The sequence below is a fragment of the Tupaia chinensis genome, unplaced genomic scaffold (assembly GCF_000334495.1).
Source record: "Tupaia chinensis unplaced genomic scaffold, TupChi_1.0 Scaffold000217_1, whole genome shotgun sequence".
In the NCBI taxonomy this organism is placed as follows: domain Eukaryota; kingdom Metazoa; phylum Chordata; class Mammalia; order Scandentia; family Tupaiidae; genus Tupaia; species Tupaia belangeri.
Window position 1 is genome coordinate 8,617,082 of NW_006159692.1, and position 21,697 is coordinate 8,638,778.

The 21,697-nt window shown below is 41.0% G+C and overlaps 1 protein-coding gene across 4 annotated transcripts in view; it reads right to left on the minus strand.

The window, feature by feature from the left end:
* Nucleotides 1-21,697, minus strand: part of MARCHF8 (membrane associated ring-CH-type finger 8) — an 86,957-nt gene that overhangs the window by 57,415 nt on the left and 7,845 nt on the right. Inside the window, exon 1 of one of the 4 annotated variants that reach the window (XM_027771512.1) lies at nt 15,192-15,333. The exons of the other annotated variants lie outside the window; for them this stretch is intronic. The gene's annotated coding sequence lies outside the window, so the exon portion shown is untranslated. Of the gene's footprint in view, nt 1-15,191; nt 15,334-21,697 lie in introns of those variants that run through there. 4 annotated transcript variants of the gene reach the window in all.

A 21,697-nucleotide genomic window follows, 5' to 3' on the forward strand; every position in this document is an offset into this window, starting at 1 on the left:
TGCATTATGACCGCCGCCCTCTTTTTTAATTTTTTTTTTAAATTTTAAAGGTTTTTTTTTTTTTTTTTTTTTTGGAGAGGGTTTTGCTATAGGGCGCGTGCGCTCGCCAGACAGAGAGACAGACAGAGAGATAGAATGCAAGAAATCACCCCCCAGAGGGGATGGCCACGCCGCAATCCCTTCTCCTCCATTCTCCTCTTGGGATCTTGGGCACGCATGCACACCCCACTGGGTCTGGGACTCGAACCACGGTCGACTATGTGGGAGTCCAGCGACATAGCCATTACGCTAACTGCTGGTCCCAGCTATCTTGAAACAGTAAGTTTGAAATATGAAGAGAGTAACAGGTAAGAGACTCATGACCTTAAGTAGATTAGCACCTACTCCACATATTTTCCAAAAATAGCCTTATCTAACACCTGAATCACTATTTTAGTGTGAAAAATAAGGTTACTTTGTCTCATTAAAAATTTTAAAAAGGGATAAAACTTCTCTTAACTCCTCATTCATATCCTGTTACTGTCCCATCTATCCTGTTACTGTTCCATCTATCCTGCTACTCTCGAAAGAGCTGTCTGCACTCACCTTTGACCTTTTTTTTCACTTTCCATGCACAGTTCAGCTAACTGCATGTGGCTTCAGTACCAGAAGGTAAACAATGCTCTCTATACATAATTAAACTGTGCTCCAGTCCCTCTATTATCAGACTTGATGTGTTTACTCTTTCTAGTCTTAAAATACTAGTACTCTTTTCTTCTGTCATGCCATGGCATGATATTCTCCTAGTTGTTCTCCTATTTATACTTCACCTTTGCACATCTGTCTCCTGTAGCACAACATAAAATGTTAAGATTTCTTAACCTGGCTGTGGTAGCACAGGCAGTAAGGCTCCACTTTGCAGAGCTGGCGGCACAAGGAAGACTACGGTTCAGATCCCAGGTGGGCCTGAAGCATGCCAAGCATGCACACAATCTTGATCCTAAATGGCTGGAGACCTAGGGATGAAAAGGGGGGTCGGAGTGCCATAGGACTGTCAAGGGTGCCTGTTCCCTCCGCCCCGCCCCTGTGTGTGTGTGTGTGTGTGTGTGTGTGTGTGTGTGTGTGTGTATGTCCTGGAAGAAATAAAATAAACTTTAACAATGAAATGTCAGTCAGGCATGGTGATGCATGCCTACAGCCCCAGCTAAGGCAGAGGGATTGTTAACATAGAAAGACTCTGTCTTAAAAGAAAGAAGAAAAAAGGTTAAGATTTCTCATAGCTCCACTTTATTCTCCCAAATTCTCATTCTGTGTTCCCTTTTCTTGGGTGACTTTGGCTTCAATGACCACCTTTGCAGATGTTATTCAAAAACATCTACCTAAATCAGATTTTTTATTAGTCTGTTACTATCTTGCTAAACAGAAATATCTGGGACTAGGTGATTTATAATGAACAGAGAGGTTTATTAAGCTTAGATTTTTTTTTTTTGAGAGGTTTTTGTTATAGGGCGTGTGTGCTCGCCAGAGAGAGACAGAAAGAAAGCAAGAAATCACCCCCCTCAGGGGGGATGGCCACGCTGCAATCCCTTCTCCTCCATTCTCCTCTCGGGATCTTGGGCACGCATGCACATGCGCCCAGCACTGAGTTTTAAGCCACCGGGTCCAGGACACGAACCGCGGTCGACTATGTGGGAGTCCAGCAACATAGCCATTACGCTAACTGCTGGTTCCCTTAAGCTTAGAATTTTGATGGCAGAAAAGTCCAAAGGCATGAGGTCAACATCTGACCTCCTCTGGAGCTACTTCACAACATGGCTGAGGTAAGTCAGTAGCCACTTGCAGAGAGAGAAAGAGAAGACTGTTCCCCTTTCTCTGTCTGTCCCTCTACCTCCCAGCTGACTGGATGGTGCCCATCCACTCTGAGGGCAGACCTTCCTCTTTAGGGTCACATCACCTCCCAATGCCATTTCATTAGGGGCCAAATTCCAACACAGTAACCACTGGAAAACAAACCATTATCCCAACCAGAGCAGACTTCATCAAATTTTAATTTTCTGCACTTTACTTATTTATTTTTTATTTATTTATTTTCCTATTGGAGAGGTTTTTGCTACAGAACACATGCATTCGCCAGAAAGAGACAAAGAGAAACAGAAAGCAAGAAATCATCCCCCCCGGGGGATGGTCATGCCACAATCCCTTCTCCTCCATTCTCCTCTAGGGATCTTAGGCACACATGCATAAACGCCGGGCATGAGTTTAAGCCACCAGGTCTGGGACTCGAACTGCAGTAGACTACATGGGAGTCCAGCGATGTAACCATTATGCCATCTGCTGGTCTCAATTTTTTGCACTTTAAAAGATACCATTAATAAAACTGAAGATAAGTCACATCACAGATGGAAAGAAAAAAATAATGGGCATTCATATATCTAATAAAGATTTGTATCCAGAATATATAAGAAACTCCCACAACTCAGTAAGACAAGCAAATTTTTAAATGAGCAAGATATTTCATAGAAATTTCATTTAAAAAGATAAATGAATAACTAACAAATTCATGAGAAACTGTTACAAATTAAAACCATGACGAGATACCATTATACATACTCCACTAGAATGGCCATAATCAAAAAGACAGTCATTATTGTTTGACATAGAAGAATTAAGAGTCCTGGGGCCAGCAGGTGGTACACTGGTTAAGGTGCTAGACTCCCACATGGCTGACAGCAGGTTGAGTCCTAGACTTGTCAGCTTGAAAATCATGCCAGGCACATGTGGGTGCGCGCCCAAAGCCCTGAGAGGAGAATGGAGAAGTGACTGCTTAATGGCCATCCCCCTGCGGGTGATTTCTCACTTTCCCTCTTTCTGTTTCTGTCTCTCTCCAGCAATAAATAGCATGCACCCTATGGCAAAAACTTAAAAACAAAAAAACCACCACAGAGAAAAATTAAGAGTCCTTATTTACTACTGGAGAGAATGTAAAGTGGTAAAGACACTTTGGACAAGACTCTGGCAGTTTCTTAACGAGTTAAATCTATCATAAGACCACGGATTCCAGTGCTTGGAATCTATCCAAGAGAAATGAAAAGCATACATCCACACAAAGAAATACACATGAAGGTTCACGGTCTCATTACAACCAGAAATATTCCAAATGTTCATCAATTGATGAATAGGTAAAATGTGGCATATCCATATAGTGGAAGACCACTCAGAATTAAAAGGGACAAACCAATGATACACATAATAACATGGGCAAACCTCAAAAATTATGCAAATTGAAAGAAGTCAGACACAGACATTTAGTACAATTCTATTTCTATGAATTGTCTTTAAAAGACCAATTCAGAGAGACAGAAAGTAGATCAGTGGTTGCGTAGTATTGGGGGTAGGAGTGGTAATTAACCACAAATGGCCACAAGAGAACTTTTAGGGGGCCATGTAAATATCTCAAGCTGGACTGTGATCATGGTTGTGCGATTCTAAATTTACTAACATTGCTGAATTGTAGATTTATTTGGTGAACTTATGATAGCTAAATTATATCTGAAGATGTTCAAGTAATACAGCCTACAAGGCCCCATGTGGTTCACCCTCTATGTATCCATCCAAACTGGTGTTACACCACCTTTTCACTCTACAGTCTAGCAAAAGTGGTGTTCTTTCAGGTCTCTCAGACTTGCCAGCTCCTTCTGCCAAAGGGCCTTTGTATAGGCTATTCTCTGCCCGCATTGCTCTTTCTTCCCCCATAGCCCCCATAATGTAACTATTACTCAACAACCTGACCATCCTCAGGGAGGAAATTTCACATTTATAGGTCTTCACCACATCTATTGCATTAACAATTATCATAGTTGGCATTTACATTTATTGAATTCTTTCATTAATGATGTTATCCACAAATGAGCTGTAAGCTCCTCAAAGGCACAGATCTTAACTAATTTTTTGCTTTGTTTTATATTTTATTTATTTCATGAGAAAGGAAGAAGGAAAAGGGGAAAAAAAGGGAGGGAAGAATCCTTGACATAAACTTGCCACATCCAGATCCTTCCCACAACCTCCCAGACAACCAGGTTCACAGACACATGCAAGCATTTCACAGACACATTCAGGATGACCTGGGATTTGATTCCAGGTCTCCTATGTGGCCCAGTATTACACAGTGGTACTGGTGCCACATGGCCTGCACCACTGCAGCTGGGCCCCTATCTCATTTTGCTTACCACTGTGTATCTCTCTCTCTGGCCCAATGCCTATCACAGAAGATCTATTCAATAAATGCCTCTGGGTCAGTCCTCCTCAGACAGCAGCCAGAATTGGCTGGAAATTTCATTTGTAGGTCAAACTACTAACCAGAACTGTCCACCATCTCAAATACTGATCAAGTACCCTAGTGGCAATTTAGAAAACACTAACATAGATCCAATATTTTTTAACCTGGTACAAATAATTTCAATGGGGGAGAAACAACCACTGATCCTTAAATGTCAAAGCAGACTGACTACATCAGCCTTAGTTCAAAATTGTAATGTAATTTAAATGTTGTACAGTTTACAAAAAGAACCTAGAAATCTTCTAGAAAAGGTAGGGGTAGATGGGGGAAAGGACACTTAAGTCTAAATCAAGAGTACAAGTTTAATTCAAAGAAATGCACGAACATGAGAATAAGAGTAGGGGTTTGGAGGGGAACATGGTATCTGTCACTCACACTACCCACATAAAGCAAGGCTATACATCAAGTTAAAGACACTTCTCAAAAAGATTCACACCGGGCACGTGTGCGTACGTGCCCAAGATGCCGAGAGGAGAATGGAGGAGAAGGGATTGCAGCGTGACCATCCCCCCTGGGGGGTGATTTCTCGCTTTCTATCTCTCTGTCTCTTTCCGTCTGTCTGGCGAGCGCATGCGCCCTATAGCAAAAACCTCTCCAAAAAAAAAAAAAAGACTCTGTAAAGGACCTGTCCGGTAGCATAGCAGTTAAGCTCTGTGCAAAGGGAGCCAGATCCTACAACCCCAACTGCCTACATCCCCACCTGAAGTTCAAATCCAGGGCTGATAGCTTAAAAAGCACACTGGATGTGTATGCATGTGTGCTCAAAATCCTGATGGAGAAAAGGGATTATAGCACAACCACGCTCCATTGCAGAGGCATGCTTATTCTCTGTCTCTCTGATGAGTATATTTGTCCTCTGGTAATAAGAGTTAAAAAATTTAAAAAAAAAAAAAAAAAGGTTCTATAAACCACTACAATTCCAAGGAATGAGCAGCACAGGAAGCAGCTGCTGGCCAAAGAACTGACAGCAGCACAGGTAATAATGACTATCCTGGTGGCCACACCCAAGATAGCTGCCTTCTTAAACAGGCCGATGTTTGCACTGACAATAGCAGTGGAACTTCTGCTGCTGGGCACAGGGGTGGCAGCTCTCAGTTCTAACCCCAGCAGGCTATGTGTGCACAGACGCACACTCACCTGTTAGTCTAGACAGAGTGCACTCAGGGAGAAGATGGGGGTAGAATAACAGGGGACTTTCATTTTCTTCTATATTCACTGAATTTTTTTTACACTTACGTAGTGTAAATAAAACTTCCATTTTGAAGAAATAAAATATAGGGCATGATAACCTCACCATGAACACTCCGTTAGCAAATACGGAAGCAATGCTCCTCTGGGGTGTACAGAGTGAAGTTCCTGCAAGCCTCTGGTTACAATGCCTCAGTCAATAGACAGTCTTGTTTCGTGTGTGTTTCTCTTTAAAACGGCTTACTTCATTTAAATTTTTAGTTCGTTTACACCAACTTACAGCCAACAGCACTACCAATCACATCTAAGTGACGCTTATCTCGTGTCTAATGCACGCACTTCCTCCATAAGGTACACCAGTCTCTTGTCCTTAGGAACACTAGAGGACACCTCAGCACTATACTCCGGGACCATTTGAAACAGAAAAGGACCAACAAAAACGTACCAAACTGCGAAAAACATGGCACTGAGTAGACTGGGGGAAGGCCACTTGTTTACAGGGTAAGAGCTGAAGCAGGAAGGCAGAGCTCTGCCTTATCCAACTTCAGTTTGAACTGCCATGCTAAGATGACTCAAATTTCTCGCCGCTCAGTACATCAGTAAAAGGCACTTCAAGTACTGATTTGTGTGTTACATATAAATTGTGCAATTTTTGAACACATGGAATCCTGGGTGGAAAAAAAAAGAAAAAAAGAAAGAGGATTAATGGTGTTTTTTTTTTTTCTTTAGAATTTTGCATAGGGTGCGTGCACTTGACTGAGAGGCAAAGAAAGTGAGAAATTACCCCCCAGGGGGATGGCCACACCGCAGTCCTTTTTCCTCCATTCTCCTCTTGGGATTTTGATCATGCACACACATGTGCCCAGCACCATCTTCAAGCTGCCAGGTCCAGAACTTGAACAGTGAAGTTGTTCATGTGGAATCCAGCTGCCCTAACCTCCATACCACCTGCTGGCCCCATCAATGGTGTATTATTATGTACATTAAATAAAAGGACTAAATAAATGGCTCAATTAAAAGGTAGATACTCTCAGACTGGGGAGGGGGAAAAAAGCAAGCCTTAGCTACAGTATATCACATCTATGTGAAATGCACTTTGACTATAAAAACGTGGCTGATAGTAAGATGGAAACAGATATAACGTGCGAACACTAATGATAACATGGAAAAATAAGACTTTCCACAACTGACATTGACATGGTTTACATTTTAAAATCTAAATAGTGGAGCCAGCAGGTGGAGTGGTGGTTAATGTGCTGGTCATAGTTTAAGTACCAAGCCTGGTGGCTTGCTTTCTCATTTTCCTTCTTTCTCTTTCTCTCTCTCTCTGGTGACCACACATACCCTATAGCAAGTTTAAATAAATAAAGTTAAATAAATAAATAATTTAAAAATTTTTTTAGAAATCTGAATAACCATATTAATAAGCTAAACGTGCTAGCCTAACCTTTCACAGAAAGAAAAGTCAAAGCTCAGATGATGGGACCAGCAGATGGCATAACGGTTGCATCACTGTACTCCCACAGAGTCGACAGTAGTTTGAGTCCCAGACCCAGCAGCTTAAAACTCACACTGGGCACGTGTGTGTGTGCGCCCAAAATCCTGAGACAAAGGAGGAAAAGGACTGTGGCATAGTCGTCCATTTCTCACTTCTGCCTCTATGTCCCTCTCTACCTCTCCAACAAGCGCACGTGCCCTATAGCAAAAATCTATCTAAAAAAATTTTTTGAAATAAAAGCTCAGATGTTTATCACTGATGGTATCTATCAAACATTTGAGCAAGAAATCATTCTCAACTTATTTTACAAGGCCTGTGTAAACCTACTACAAACACTTACTAAAAAAAAAAAACTACAAAATACAGTCATAGTTTATGAACATAGATGAGAACATCCACAGCAAAACAATGGAAAAAGTAAAATCAGTAATTTGTAAAAATAACAGTATATCATGATCTTGAGGGGTTGATCCTGGAAATACAATGCTTGGATTCACATTTCAATGTTTTTACCGTAACAACAGATGTAAAGAATGCATTTGATAAATGCTTTCAACATCTATTCTGAATTAAAACAAAAAACCCTCAGCACAGTAGAAACAAATTTCATCAAACAGATATGCCAATAGCAAATAACATACCTAATGAAATCCTAAGGACTTTGCCTCTAATATTGGCAATGGGGCAAAGATGCCCACTTCCCACCAATTCTATTCAACACTATAAATGTCTCAGCTACTGTAATATGGTAGGAAAAAAGAAATACAAAGCATAAAGATTGGAAAGTTAAATGTAAAACCGTCTTTTTACAGGCAACCTAATTGTTAAAAGAAATTGCTAAGAAATATAAGTCAGTTTAGCTAGACTCATCTAAGTCAATTTAGCAAGGTCACAGATGTAAAGTCAGTATATAACTCATTCTATTTGTTTCTACTAGCAACAAAAAGAAAAGGAAATTTTAAAAATTTTTCTTAAAATAATATAAAAAAGTAGGACTAGGCAAGGTGGTATATACACTGTTAAGATACTGTGCTCCAGGGACCAGCAGTTAGCGTAATGGCTAAGTCACTGAACTCCCATGTAGCCGACTGCAGTTTGAGTCCTGGACCCGGTGGCTTAAACTCACATCAGGCACGTGTGCATGCGTGCCCAAGATCCTGAGAGGAGAATGGAGGAGAAGGGATTGTGGTGTGGCCATCCCCCCCAGGGGGTGATTCCTCGCTTTCTATCTCTCTGTCTCTCTGTCTTTCTGGTGAGTGCACATGCCCTATAGCAAAAACCTCTCCAAAAAAAAGAAGATACTGTGCTCCACGGGCTGGGATCACATGAGAGGCCCAGGTTTGACTTCTGGTCCAAAATAAAGGCTGAAACAGTGACATGAGCTTGCAATACCAGCTACTTGCAAGTCTAAGGCAGGAGCATTACAAGCATGAGGGTGGCCTTGTCTTAAAACCAAATAAAGAGGCTGAGTATGATGGTAATCACCCAGCTAGAAGGCTAAGGCAAAAGGATTGTGACATCTGTATTCATTCATTGATTCTTATGTACATAAAGTAATAAAAAGAAATTTTAAAAATACAAGCCTTGTATTGAAAACTATAAAAAACTACCAAGAGAAATTAAATACCTAACAGTTGGGTAGTTGGAAAAGACACGATGTATTTTTTTCTATGCAAAAATGCATCATGACTTTTCCGACTACCCAATAAATGGAAATAAATTACAAACTACATCTGTAATTTGGAAGATTCAATGCTGGAAAGATATGAATCCTGTCCAAATTGCAATCCCAATCTTATACCTACCAGATACTTTTACAGAAATTGGCTATTTGATTTTAAAATTTATACACAAATACGAAAGACCTAGAACATCCAAAACAATCATGAAAAATAAGGATTAGAAGGATAAGGAAATAAGGATTGGTAGAAGGATTAGCATTATCTGACTTCAAGATTATTCATAAAGCTACTGTAATCCAGCATTGTGTCGGCTTAAGGACACAGATCAAGGGTGCATAGTATAGAGTACAAAAAAGAGATTCACACTTCTACAATCAGTTGATTTTGAAAAGAGGGACCAAAACAAGCCAAGGGGAAATAGAAGACCTTTCTAACAAATGGTGCTGGAGCAATCAGATATCCATGTAATAAAAAAGTGAACTTCAATTCCTACCTCATACCATAAATAAAAAATTAGAGATTGAGCATAAATCTATATCTAAAAGCAAAAACTATTCTAGAAACAAAGAATATCTTCACACCCTGAGTGTGGTAAGATGCAAGAAAAAGAAAATTATTCCACACAAGGTAGACATTAGAAGGACCCACTCCATAGTGTTGGATTAACACTGGAAGTATCAACACAAAATCATAGCTTGTTTTTATTAACACAGGTAGCATCAATATAAAATCCTAATTGTTTCTTTTTTTTTTTTTTTTTTTTAGATTTTTGCCTTAAGGTACGTGCACTCACCAGAGAGAGACAGAATGAGAGAGAAAGTGAAAAATTCTCCCCTGCTGGCTGTACAATCATAGTTTTTAATATACATCATGTATATATGTAGATAGTGCTATGGCCTAAACATGTACCCCAAAATTCTTAGGTTGAAACTTAAATCCTTCAATGCATGTTGAAACTAAAGTTCCCACCATTAAGAGGTGGGGACTTAGGACTTAATTAAAACATGAGGGTGCATGCAACTGCTGGGGTGCAGCAATAAGGCAAGTGCCTTTTGAGTCTGGAAGCTAAAAAGGCAACAGGCTCAGATTCCCGGAGTCAAACTGAAAACAAGTTGGGATGCAACATGGGCACCCAGAATCCTGAGACTCCTGAAGGGCTGGAGGTTGTTAAGGGTACTGTGGTGTGACAAAACCCTCTCAAGGTTGCTTTTCTCCTCTCTCTTATGCATGTGCACATGCTCTCTATCACTTTAAAAAAAAGAAGGCATGGGAACCAGCAGTTAGCGTAATGGCTATGTCGCTGGACTCCCACGTAGTCGACCGCGGTTCGTGTCCCGGACCCGGTGGCTTAAAACCCACGCCGGGCGCGTGTGCGTGCGTGCCCAAGATCCCGAGAGGAGAATGGAGGAGAAGGGATTGCGGCGTGGCCATCCCCTCTGGGGGGTGATTTCTCGCTTTCTGTCTCTCTGTCTCTGTCTGTCTGGCGAGCGCACGCGCCCTATAGTGAAAAACCTCTCAAAAAAAAAAAAAAAAAGAAGAAGGCACCACCTTCATGAATAGGACCTTATAGAGAGGCAGAGAGGGAACTAGGCATTTTTGCCTTTCTGCTGTTCCACCACCTGAGGACAACAAGAAAGCCCTTGTTGTCAAACTGAATGCCAGCACCTTGAATCTGGATCATCCACCCTCTAGAACTTTAAGAAACAAATGTCAAATGTCTATCACTGGTACATTATTCAGTCTCAGGCATTTTGTTATAGCAGTAGTAACGGACAAAAATATATCAATTAAAAGTGTAGTTAAATACATGTGTGTGTACACACAGACAAACACATCCTAGCTGTCCACAAAAAGGGCCTAGAAATGAAAACACACACTTGAAACAAGCACATGTACACAGATCTTGATATCCAAACAAGGTTCCTCTGCAAAAAAGTTGACCTAAAGGCCAGGCAATGAAAAATCAGCCTGAAGCAACTAGATGCATCAAAAGTGAGTGAGTGTTCAAAGAACTGTGGAGACATGTAACAAGGGTATAAGAGCCACCTTGGAAGGTTGGTTCACACCAACCAAATCTGAGTAGGAATGTATGTAGGAATCACTCAAATAAATAAGCAAACAAACGGGAGGTAGAGGGAGGAGGGAAAGCTAGTCCCTAACATTGAGTGCCAAAGAACTTCACAAGCATGAAGGTGAAATCATCAACGGACACTAAAACTAGCAGACAGAAGTTTGATGAGAACAGAGCATTTCCATAGCTTCAATATACAATAACTTCAAAGAGACAAACAGTATGCTGCAGTACACAAATGCGGCAGATATCAACTTAATGACGTTTCCAATGTTGTCATCGGTACAGGAACAAACTGACAAAGTGGCTCCTAATAACTTGCACTAAAAATAAAAAATCAGTTTGTTATTACTGTCTACAATGTATAACCAGAATTTAACCATGAGGAAATTTCAAACAAGCACAAGTTGAAAAACATTCTCTAAAATAATTGGCCTATACTCTTCAAAAATGTCAATGTTGAGAATGTCAAAGGTTAAGAAATTAGTCTAGAGACTAAAAAAAAATGACAGCTAAATTTAGGGTGACTTTAGGTTGAATACTGAACAGGTTAAATGAGAGCAATAAAGGGCACAACAGGGACAACTGCTGACCCCGCCATGTGGACTACGAATTACAGAACCACCAAGTGCCGATCATTAAATCTCCTGACTGATAATGCTACTGTGATGGTACAAGAGAATGCCCTGGTTCTCAGATACACGTTAAAGTGTTCTTATGACACATACAACCTAGGTCAAGTGAATCAGGGAAAACAATGTACATATGTACCTATACACATACATAGGGAAAGTGATAAAACTAAAGGGATAAAACACAAATATACACACATAAAAATATCTTTGCCTTGGGGTGCGTGCACTTGCCAGAGAGAGAGAAAGAGAGAAAGAGAGAGATTCAGAGACAGTGAGAAATCATCCCCTGGTAAGATGGCCACGCTGCAACCCCTTCTCCTTCATTTTTCTCCCGGGATCTTGGGCATGCATGCACATGCACCTGGCGTGAGTTTCAAGTCACCGGATGTGGGGCTTGAACCATGGTAAGCCATGTGGGAGTCCAGCAAGGTTAAAAGTGCTATGCCATCTGCTGGTCCCAATTTATTCATTTTTTAATCGCAGAGGGCAAATATGCTTGCCAGAGAAACAGAGAGAGAGGAAGAGGGAAAAAGAGAAAGCTCCCCCAAATGAGGTGTAGTCAGGTCACAATCTCTTCTCTTTCATTTCTCCATCCGACTGAGATTTGGGCATGCACACATGTGCGCCCAAGAGTGCTTTTAAGTTGTCATGGCCAGGATTCAAACTGTGGTTAGCGATGTGGGCTCCAGCTCCCTTAACCACTAATTTACAGGGCCCGCCCCATCCTAGTTCTTAATAAACTATTTCCATTTGACCATGCTAGCTTCCACTCTGACATAGGGTTTTTCCATGTTTTGTAGTGATCATCACTGCAGAGAAAATGGATTCCAAATCCTTCCATAGCAGAAGATCAACAAGTAATCTTGAAATAAGAGCAAAAGGAAAATATGTGATATTGAGTCCACTTTTCCAATCTTTTAAAGGCAGTTTTTTATCTTTATACTTGTTACACTAAAAAAGTTATTTGAATTTTAAAAATATTATGTGGCTATAGAGAACTAATTAATTAATGCCTTCTTCCTAACATTTTCTAAAGAAATATCTATTGATTATCTATTGATATCTATTACCTAACATAAAGAAATAGTTTTTAGGGACCAGCAGGTGGTGTGATGGTTGAGGGGCTGGACTCTCACATGGCTAACCACAGCATGAGTCACAAACCCAGTGGTTTGCTTCTTCACTTTCTCTCTCTATCTCTCTCTCTCTTTCTGGTAAGTACACGTCATATAGCAAATCAAATAAAAATGGTAATAAATAAAATTAATAATTTTCTTTTAATTACATATAGGTCAAAATGAAGTTTTTTATTCTTCCTATAAAAAGTTGGGCAACCAATTCATTTTCAAAATATAAAATGCTATTCAGTTGGAACAAAAAAAAAATACAACTAGTGATTCTTCATAAAGGAAATATGGCAATTCCTTGTACTCTTACGCGTCTTTCTTTTTGTTTTTTATTTGGTTTATACTAAAGGATATGTGCACACACCAGAGAAAGGGAAAGAAAGGGGGGGAAAGTGAGAAATCTCCCCCCAAAGGAACAGCCTCGCCATAATCCCTCTCCTCTAAACTCCTCTCAGGATCTTGGAAAGACATGCTATGCACACAGCATGACTCACGCCATGCACACAGGATGATTTTCAGGACCCTGGGTCCAGGACTCAATCATGCAACCGGGCATGTGGGATCCAGGATCACCTGCTGGCCCCCTCATATGCTTTTTCTCTAAGGTTGAAATCATATGAAAATTCATAAATAGGGAAAAGACAATGGCACAAAGAAATGCGACACTCTGCAAAGCTGACACATACAGGAAGGTCCCAGGTCTTATCCAGAGACTGCCCTGAATAGACTAGGCATATTTAGTTACAACATCAAGACCCTGTTGGGGGCACTGTCTCTCTTTTTCAATCTTTGTCTCACTCATGGAAGAAATAAATAATCTTTAAAAAAAATGCTTACATATAAAGCAAAAGTCTTAAGTGAAAAACTGGAAAAGTGATTTGACAAATATGATAGACAAAAAGCCTCTACCCTTGATATACAAATGAGTTACATAAAGTAATTTTTTTAAAAAAGCAAACCAATATCAAAAGATAATCAAAAAAGGACATGAGGGGCTGGCAGGTGATGTGGTGGTTAAGGGCGCTGGACTCCCACATGGCCAACTGTGGTTTGAATCCCGGACCTGGCAGCTTACTTTCTCACTCCTCCCTCCTTCCCCACTCTGTTCCTCTCTGGTTCAATTAAAATAAATGAATGAATAAGGTTAAATAATAATTCTTTTTTAAAATGGACATGTATAGCCAATCCTCTCTCTCTCATACACAAAATCATTAAAAAGGAAAAAAAACAGCCTACTTCACTAGTAACTTAAAGAAGATCATAATAAGATGTTCTACACCTGTTAAACCAATCATTTTCTTTTTAAAAAACACAATATTGGGGCCAGAGGGTGGCATGGTGCTTAGGGCTCTGGACTCCCACATGGCCCACAGTGGCTGAAGTCCCAGACCAGGCAGCTTGAAAAATCATGCTTGGCGCGTGTGTGTGCACGTACCCAAAGTCCCAGGAGAAGAATGGAGAAGGGATTGCGGCATGGCTAACCCCCGGGAGAGGGATGCTTTCTCACTTTCTCTCTTACCGTCTATGGCAAAAAGGAAAACAGCATTGGTGGGGCCAGCAGTTGGCATGGAGGTTAAGTTAAGGCAGCTGGATCTCACATAGCCAACTCCACGGTTTGGACCTGGCAGCTCGGAAATCATGCTGGGCACGTGTGTGCTTGCCCAAAATCCCTAGAGGTTAATGCAGGAGCCGGGACTGCAGTGTGCACACCCCCCGGGAAGTAATTTCTCACTCCCCCCACCCCTGTTTCTGTTTCTCTCCAGCAAGTACAAGTGCCCTATAGCAAAAAAGAAAACAACCACCACAAAAACATTGGCAAGAGCCCCCTAAAAGGCCATCCAGCACCTCACTTGTCAAAGTATTGATCAGAACTTTTCATGAAAGCAGTTCAGCTTTATGTGAATTAAGAGCCATTCACACCACTCTAGTCTATGACACTATTCAAAAGAATTAATCTGAACTATGGGTTAAAAACTATGCCCACAGATATCCAAAGACTATGTAAAGTAGCAAAATTCAAACAATTAAGAGATGGTCAAACTAAATGCAATATGTAGTCACTAAAATTTAATAAAAATGGGTATGTGATACAACTAATATTGAGAATAAAGTTTACAAAAATGGGCTTTCAGGAAAACCTTAACTAAGTTAGAGAGAGAGAGGACGCCCAGAATAGTAGTGCTAAAAATGAACGGTGACTGTGTGTGAGAATGAATCCAAGGGAAGAGTGTGAACACCTGTCCCAGTCTCCAGTTTATCTCTGAGCTCTCACTTGTCTACCATCTGTCCCCAATGGAGCCACAGCTACACTCCTTACATGGCAGTGTCACTCCTGATCTGCCTGTCTCCCTTCCTCGGTACTCGGAGCATTTCCTGAGGGCAAGACACCATCTCCAGCCACATTCGGTAAACACCTGTGGCTCTGTAAGTGCAAACCTTCCTGCCCCCTTTCACACACGAAAAAATGGACTCACGAAAAAATGTACTCTATCTAGCTATTAATGTCACCTCAAGATCGAAACCTAAACTGAATATGGAAGTCCATCAAGAAATAGTTTCACTTTACTTTGCTTCTTTCAAATAAAAACATCAAGAAGAAAACATCCCTGGCACTTTCCTTCATAACCCCAGACTCCCACAAGGCAGGCCTGAGACAACACAAAGATACCACATACCTGATCAGTGTTGTGTGCTAGGGACCACCACGGTGGCATTGTCAGCTCACTTTCCTATCATAAGACACTTGTTTCAAAAGTCTAATCATTAGCTACCACCAAAACACACACCCATCTGCGTGCTGCAGCACTCGGCCACTACCCAGGGCCACACCTGACTCCGAGCTCTGCCCTACTCCCCACTGATTACACCTTCACTTGGCAACTCTCCACCCAATGAGCTGAGCAGAGTGCAGTCGGGGAGAGGCCGCGAGCAAGGCTAGAACATGGAGAAGCCAGATGGAAGCAGAAGCACGACCGTGGCAGACGCCAGCTGAGAGGTATCCGTAAGTCGCTGGTTCTCAACAAGGGGATTCTGCATCCCAGGGGATCTAGGGCAGTTTCCTGGCGATATTCCTGGTTGTCACAACTGTGGGGGTGCCCCTGGCATCTAGCAGGAAGAGGCCAAGGATGCTGCTAAACATCCCAATGGATGGCAGCTCCCCACAACAAGGAGTCACCCGACCCTCAAACGTCGACAGCACGAAGGCCAAGAAAGCCCACCAGAGCGATGCAGCCATTAGTGGGGCGACTCTACAGACTCTGCTTCCCACTCGGAGGAGGAGAGCCGCCCCCTTCCTGCTCCTTCAGACATTTCGGCAGAGTGAGAGAACTGCACTTTTAGAGACCACCATGCTACCTGAGAAATCGGGAATGACAGTGTTACAACTTAATAAAAGAGATGCTCTCCTACATATCTTCTGTTTCTTCAGAGACAACTTCACAGCACAAACTGTAAGAAGATAATACTATCGAAGGTGCCCAGACTGGTGAACAGCTCCAGAGAACGTGGCAGTGCACCCAGTGTCAGTGACAAACTCAGCTGTGTATCTCAGCGGGACCTATGAACTCAGACTCACAGCCCCCAGTTTAGCGCAAGAAAAAGATGGCGAGTATTCAAAGAGCACTCAGAAAGAACAGTGTGGCTTTCTAAGATGAATCACCAAAAACTACACAAGACGTAGAGGTGTGATATTTTCAAAATTGAGAACAGACAGCACTTAGCTTGTACTTTAGCCAAAATAAATGAAAAAAAAAAAAAGTACAGATAGAGAATTCAGTACATGACTTGTCAGTGTTACAATTTCACTAGAGTCAAGCGCACTGAGTCGCATCATAATAGACTTTTTTTTTTTTTGGAGAGGTTTTGCTACAGGGCGCGTGCGCTCGCCAGACAGACAGAGAGAGACATAGAGACAGAAAGCGAGAAATCACCCCCCAGGGGGGATGGTCACGCCTCAATCCCTTCTCCTCCATTCTCCTCTTGGGATCTTGGGCACGCATGCACACGCGCCTGGCGTGAGTTTTAAGCCACTGGGTCCGGGACACGAACTGCGGTTGACTATGTGGGAGTCCAGCGACATAGCCATTACGCTAACTGCTGGTTCCTGCATCACAATAGACTTTTAAAATTATTTAACAACCTTATCATGCCATGACTTCCACCCCCAGAGACCAGAAGGTTAGAGAAGTCATCTGGTACCATCTCGGGCTGAGGCTTTAACATAACTTCAACCCGTCTCTGAAGCACCATCAGCCTCTGACGTTGACCTTTGTGTTTCAGTGTTGGGAAGTACTCACCGCTTTCCTGGCTGGTCTGTGTCCCTGTCTCACAGGAGTAATTGTTAGAAATGTGTCCATCCAGCTGGATCAAGAGGGCCTCCCTCTCTTTCAACTGCAAGTGTTATTACAGTTTTGATTCACGTGAAGCAAACCTAATTACACTCTACACATCAGCCCTTAAATTTTCTTTAAGACTACACTGCCCTCCCTACCCCAAGCCCTTTTCTTTAGGTTGTAAAACGTGCTCTCCTTGTAAGCCTTACAGGTAGGTGAGGTTACAGAGCTAGGATTCAATGGGAGACCAAAAATATCAGAATGACAGAACTAGAAGGAATCTTGGACATCAATCAGTTCAAACCCAGTCCCACTTTTATAAATGCAGAAATAAGGCAGACGGGAAACAAGAAGTCAAGCGACGACTCAGGGAAGTGAGGAGCGGAACCCCAGTGTGCCTCTGAACCATCTGTATAACCAGAGCTGTGTGAGCCAAGCAGAACTGGTGCTCAGTCATCTCCCAAAGGCTCTTCCACGGACACCTGGGATCCCGTACTTTTCTTTAACTGGCTAAGGAAAGGGGGAAGAGGAGGGAGGGAAAGGAAGAGGACAGAGACAGAGAAAGCACCCCCCACCATGGGAAATGGTCACACCATGATCTCCTCTCTCTCCTTTCAGGATCTTGGGCATGCCTGCACATGCTCTGGCGGGTTTTTCAAGCCTCTGAGTCTCATACTCCAAGCATGCAGTTGGCCACATGGGATCAGTCCAGCCTCCTTAACCGACACCGGCTAGCACAACTGAAATCCTGTACTTTAAACTGAGGGCGATGACCCGATCCGTCTCTGGGCTGCCTTCCCTGGATAAGGGTTTAGTGAGCTTCACGTATGGGAGGCCAAAAAAAAAAAAAAAAACAGGACCAGAATGGCCAAATTGAACCATGGTTAATTCTATTTGTTCACTATGGTTTCCTGTTTGGGCAACCCAGAAGACTACGTTTTCCAGTCGTCTTCACAGTTATGACAGGAATCATGTGACTGAATTCTGATCAATAAAATAGAGAGATGTCAGCTCTCATCCACACCTGGACGTTGAGAAGTTTGGCTGCGCTCCTCCAGCTTTCTCGTTCACTGCCATCTTGGAAGCCACACAGCTCAGCTACCACCAGCGGAGGTACACCCAAGTTGCGATGGGTTTTGCTTGATGGAGTCACACTTTGTTATGGCCATTGTTGTTAGCACAGCACAGCACAGTCCAGTGCTTCTCGGAATCGTGGGTCTATCTATTGCGTTGCTCTCATCTCTCTGGGGTGAGATCCAGAGAGTCTACACTTTTCACAAGCGCGGAGATGACACAATGTGGCTAGTCTTTGCAATGAGACTTTGAAAAGCAAGTGCCTAAATAAACTACCGTGACTAATACACAGCGGGAGAATACTCTGGAGAAACTGGCCCATAGAAAAGGCCTCCCACACACTGACTTGGGTCTAGGGAAGATTCTCGCATCAACAATGATTCTCTCTTAATTTCTCAATAAAATTTGCCAAGTTTAAAAGCTCTGAATATACACACAACTGCCAATAAAGCAGCAAACTGTAGCTGAGATTAAAAGCACAATGACAGAGGGTTCTAGGAGAAAAATCTCCAGAGAAGCAGACAGAACTGATTATATGAAAGACAATGTAGCAAAAATTAAGAATTTTTGAAATCCTTAATTCAAAATTAAATTTTATGTATTTCAAATATATATATACACACATATATACATATATGTATATATATGTAATATGCATATATAGCAATATATACACCATATATGAAAAGTTATTTGGGTGAAAAAAATTAGGTAACTTTAAAAAACAGAAAAAGATGTATAAAAAAGAAAATGGAGGTCCAGCTCCTTGGCCAAGTGGTTAAGGGAGCTAGATCACACATGGACAATCATACAGTTGAGAGTCCTAGACTCAGGGCCAGCAGGTGGTATGGTGGTTAAGGTACTGTACTCCCACATGGCCAATCGCAGTTTAAGCCCCAGACCTGGCGGCTTGCTTTCTCACTTTCCCTCTCTTTCTCTCACTGTGTCCCTTTCTGGTAAAATTTAAATTAAATAAATAAATAAAGTTAAATAACATAATTTTTTTAAAGTTTAAAAAAAATTTTAAAAAAGAGAAAAGACAGAAAATACAGTCATGGACTACTCTGAGCTCTACAGCTGAACAACAGTGCTACACCCATAGGTGGAGAATTGAGAAAAGGTAAATGAAGATTTTTTTTTAAGAATTATTTATTTAATATTACTATTATTTTTCAATTTGCTACAGGGTATATGCACTTAAGAGAGAGCGAGAGAAAGTAAGTCACTAGGTCCAGGACTTGAGTCATAGCTGGCCATATGTGAAGACCAGCACCTTAACCACCATGCCACCTGCTGGCCTCAACTAAACGAGGATTTTTAAAATATTCAAATCCTCAAGGATCAAAATAGGAAGCCAATACACAGTACCTAAAGTTGATAAGTCAGTCACAGTGACATAAATATTATGTTTAGAAATATAAAAGTACCAGGGCCAGTAGGTGGCATGGTGATTGAGGCACTGGACTCCCACATGGCCAACTGCGGTTCAAGGCCTGGAACTGGCAGCTTGCTTTCTCACTTTCCCTCATTCTCACTCTCTGTGTATCTCTCTGGTGAATGGATGTGCCCTATAGCATATTAAATCATAATAATAAATAAAATTAAGTAATTTTTAAAAAAGAAAAGAAATATGAAAGTGCCATAGAAAATAAGAAAACATTACTCTGCCTCTTTTTCATTATAAGTTAACTATTTTTTTTTTTTTTAATTTTAGAAAAGAGATTTTTGCTATAGGCACATGTGCTCACCAGAAAGACAGAGACAGAAATCGAAAAATCACCCCCCAGGGGGATGGCCACGCTGCAATCCCTTCTCCTCCATTCTCCTCTCAGGACCTTGGGCACGCAGGCACTGGTGTGAGGTTAAGCCACTGGGTCCGGGACTCAAACCACAGTCAACTATGTGGGAGTCCAGCGACATAACCATTATAGCATCTGCTGGTCCCTAAGATCACTATTTTTAAACAATGTATTGGGTGGTCAGAAAAGTCATAATGTATTTTTCTATGCTTTTCTACACAAAATGTATCATGACTTTTCTGATGATCCAATACAAGTATTGTTTTGAGGAAAAATGTAAACACTAATTTTAACATACAGAGAAAATGTAACATACAGATAATATAAGCAAGAAAATGAAGAAAAGAGTATCTAAATATTATTAGTGGGAGTATAGATTAAAATAAACATGGGATGCCCAATTGCCACTACTCAATATAAATCCCCTTTGGCTAAATAATTCTATTTCTAGGGTTCTATACTATAATAATCCCTCAGGAATGTTCAATGGCATATATACATAAGAATGGTCACTGCAACACTGTTATAAAAGAAAAATCAGAGGACACTAAATATCCACTAATAAGAGAAGAGTTGAATGAGTTATGACTATATGTACTGGTATATTCTTCATTCCGCCCACAAATATTTATTAACTGCAAGGCTCTGGGAATGGGATAGTAAATAAAACTCAAACCTGCAAAGGAATACTACGTAACTATTAAAAAGAAAAACCTATACATATTGATCCTCAAGTAAAAGCATATTACAAAATATTATACACGGTATGATTCTAGCTTTATTAAATATAAAGTAAAACTAGATAAAGGACTTTTTCTTTATACACTTACAATATCAATATTAGAGGGGTTTTTTAAACAATTAATATTAACAATTTTTAAAAGACAATGAAGACATCTGCTTGTCAGACTGAATAAAAGCAGTAAGAAAGGAAAGCAAAGAGGATGAATCTATTTTTTATAAAAGTAGTCCTTCTATAATAAAATAAGGGAAGATCCACATCATTTTCACATCTAGATTTTACACACATGTGATTTCATTTCTAGGTATCTATCCTCAAGAAATTCTCTTACATATACATAAGAATTGAGTAAAAAACAATCTAAATTTCTATCAATGGAAGAATGATCCAATTGTAATATCTTTATACAATAAAATAGCATAGAGTAGTCATAAAAAACTCAGAAGATGAACCACAAAAGCACAACTTTGAAGTAAAACTTCACATTAGGGAATATATATATTATAGTATAAAATTATTTACACCATGGCTTTAAAAAAGCAGCAAAATAAAACCATCTATACTATTAATGAATAATATAAACCCATAAATACAGATTTAAAATACCACGAGATACTTTACAGCAACCAAATGATTGGAAACTTAAATATCTGGCAATATAGAGTTAACAATGAAATGGAACAAGCACTCTTATATACTACTGTTAATACATATTGACACAACCACTACGGAAAACAGTATTATACAAAATGATAAACAGAAAACAAAAGTTAGATCCCCAAGATTCCTGCCTGATTATTCGATTACTCAGCTGAATACATACGTGAGGGTATTATGGAGGAAAAAAATAGAAAGAGTCCTAAACTGTACAGGTGGGTCCAATCTAATCATATGGACTTTTAAAAACAGACAGCTGCCTCCAGCTAGAGGAGAGATCAGAGAGGTTCAGAGCATAAGAGGGGCTGGGACCGGGAGCCAGCAGTTAGCGTAATGGCTATGTCGCTGGACTCCCACGTAGTCGACCGCGGTTCGTGTCCCGGACCCGGTGGCTTAAAAAACTCACACAGGGAGCGTGTGCGTGCGTGCCCAAGATCCCGAGAGGAGAATGGAGGAGAAGGGATTGCGGCGTGACCATCCCCCCTGGGGGGTGATTTCTCGCTTTCTGTCTCTATGTCTCTCTCTGTCTGTCTGGCGAGCGCACGCGCCCTATAGCAAAAACCTCTCCAAAAAAAAAA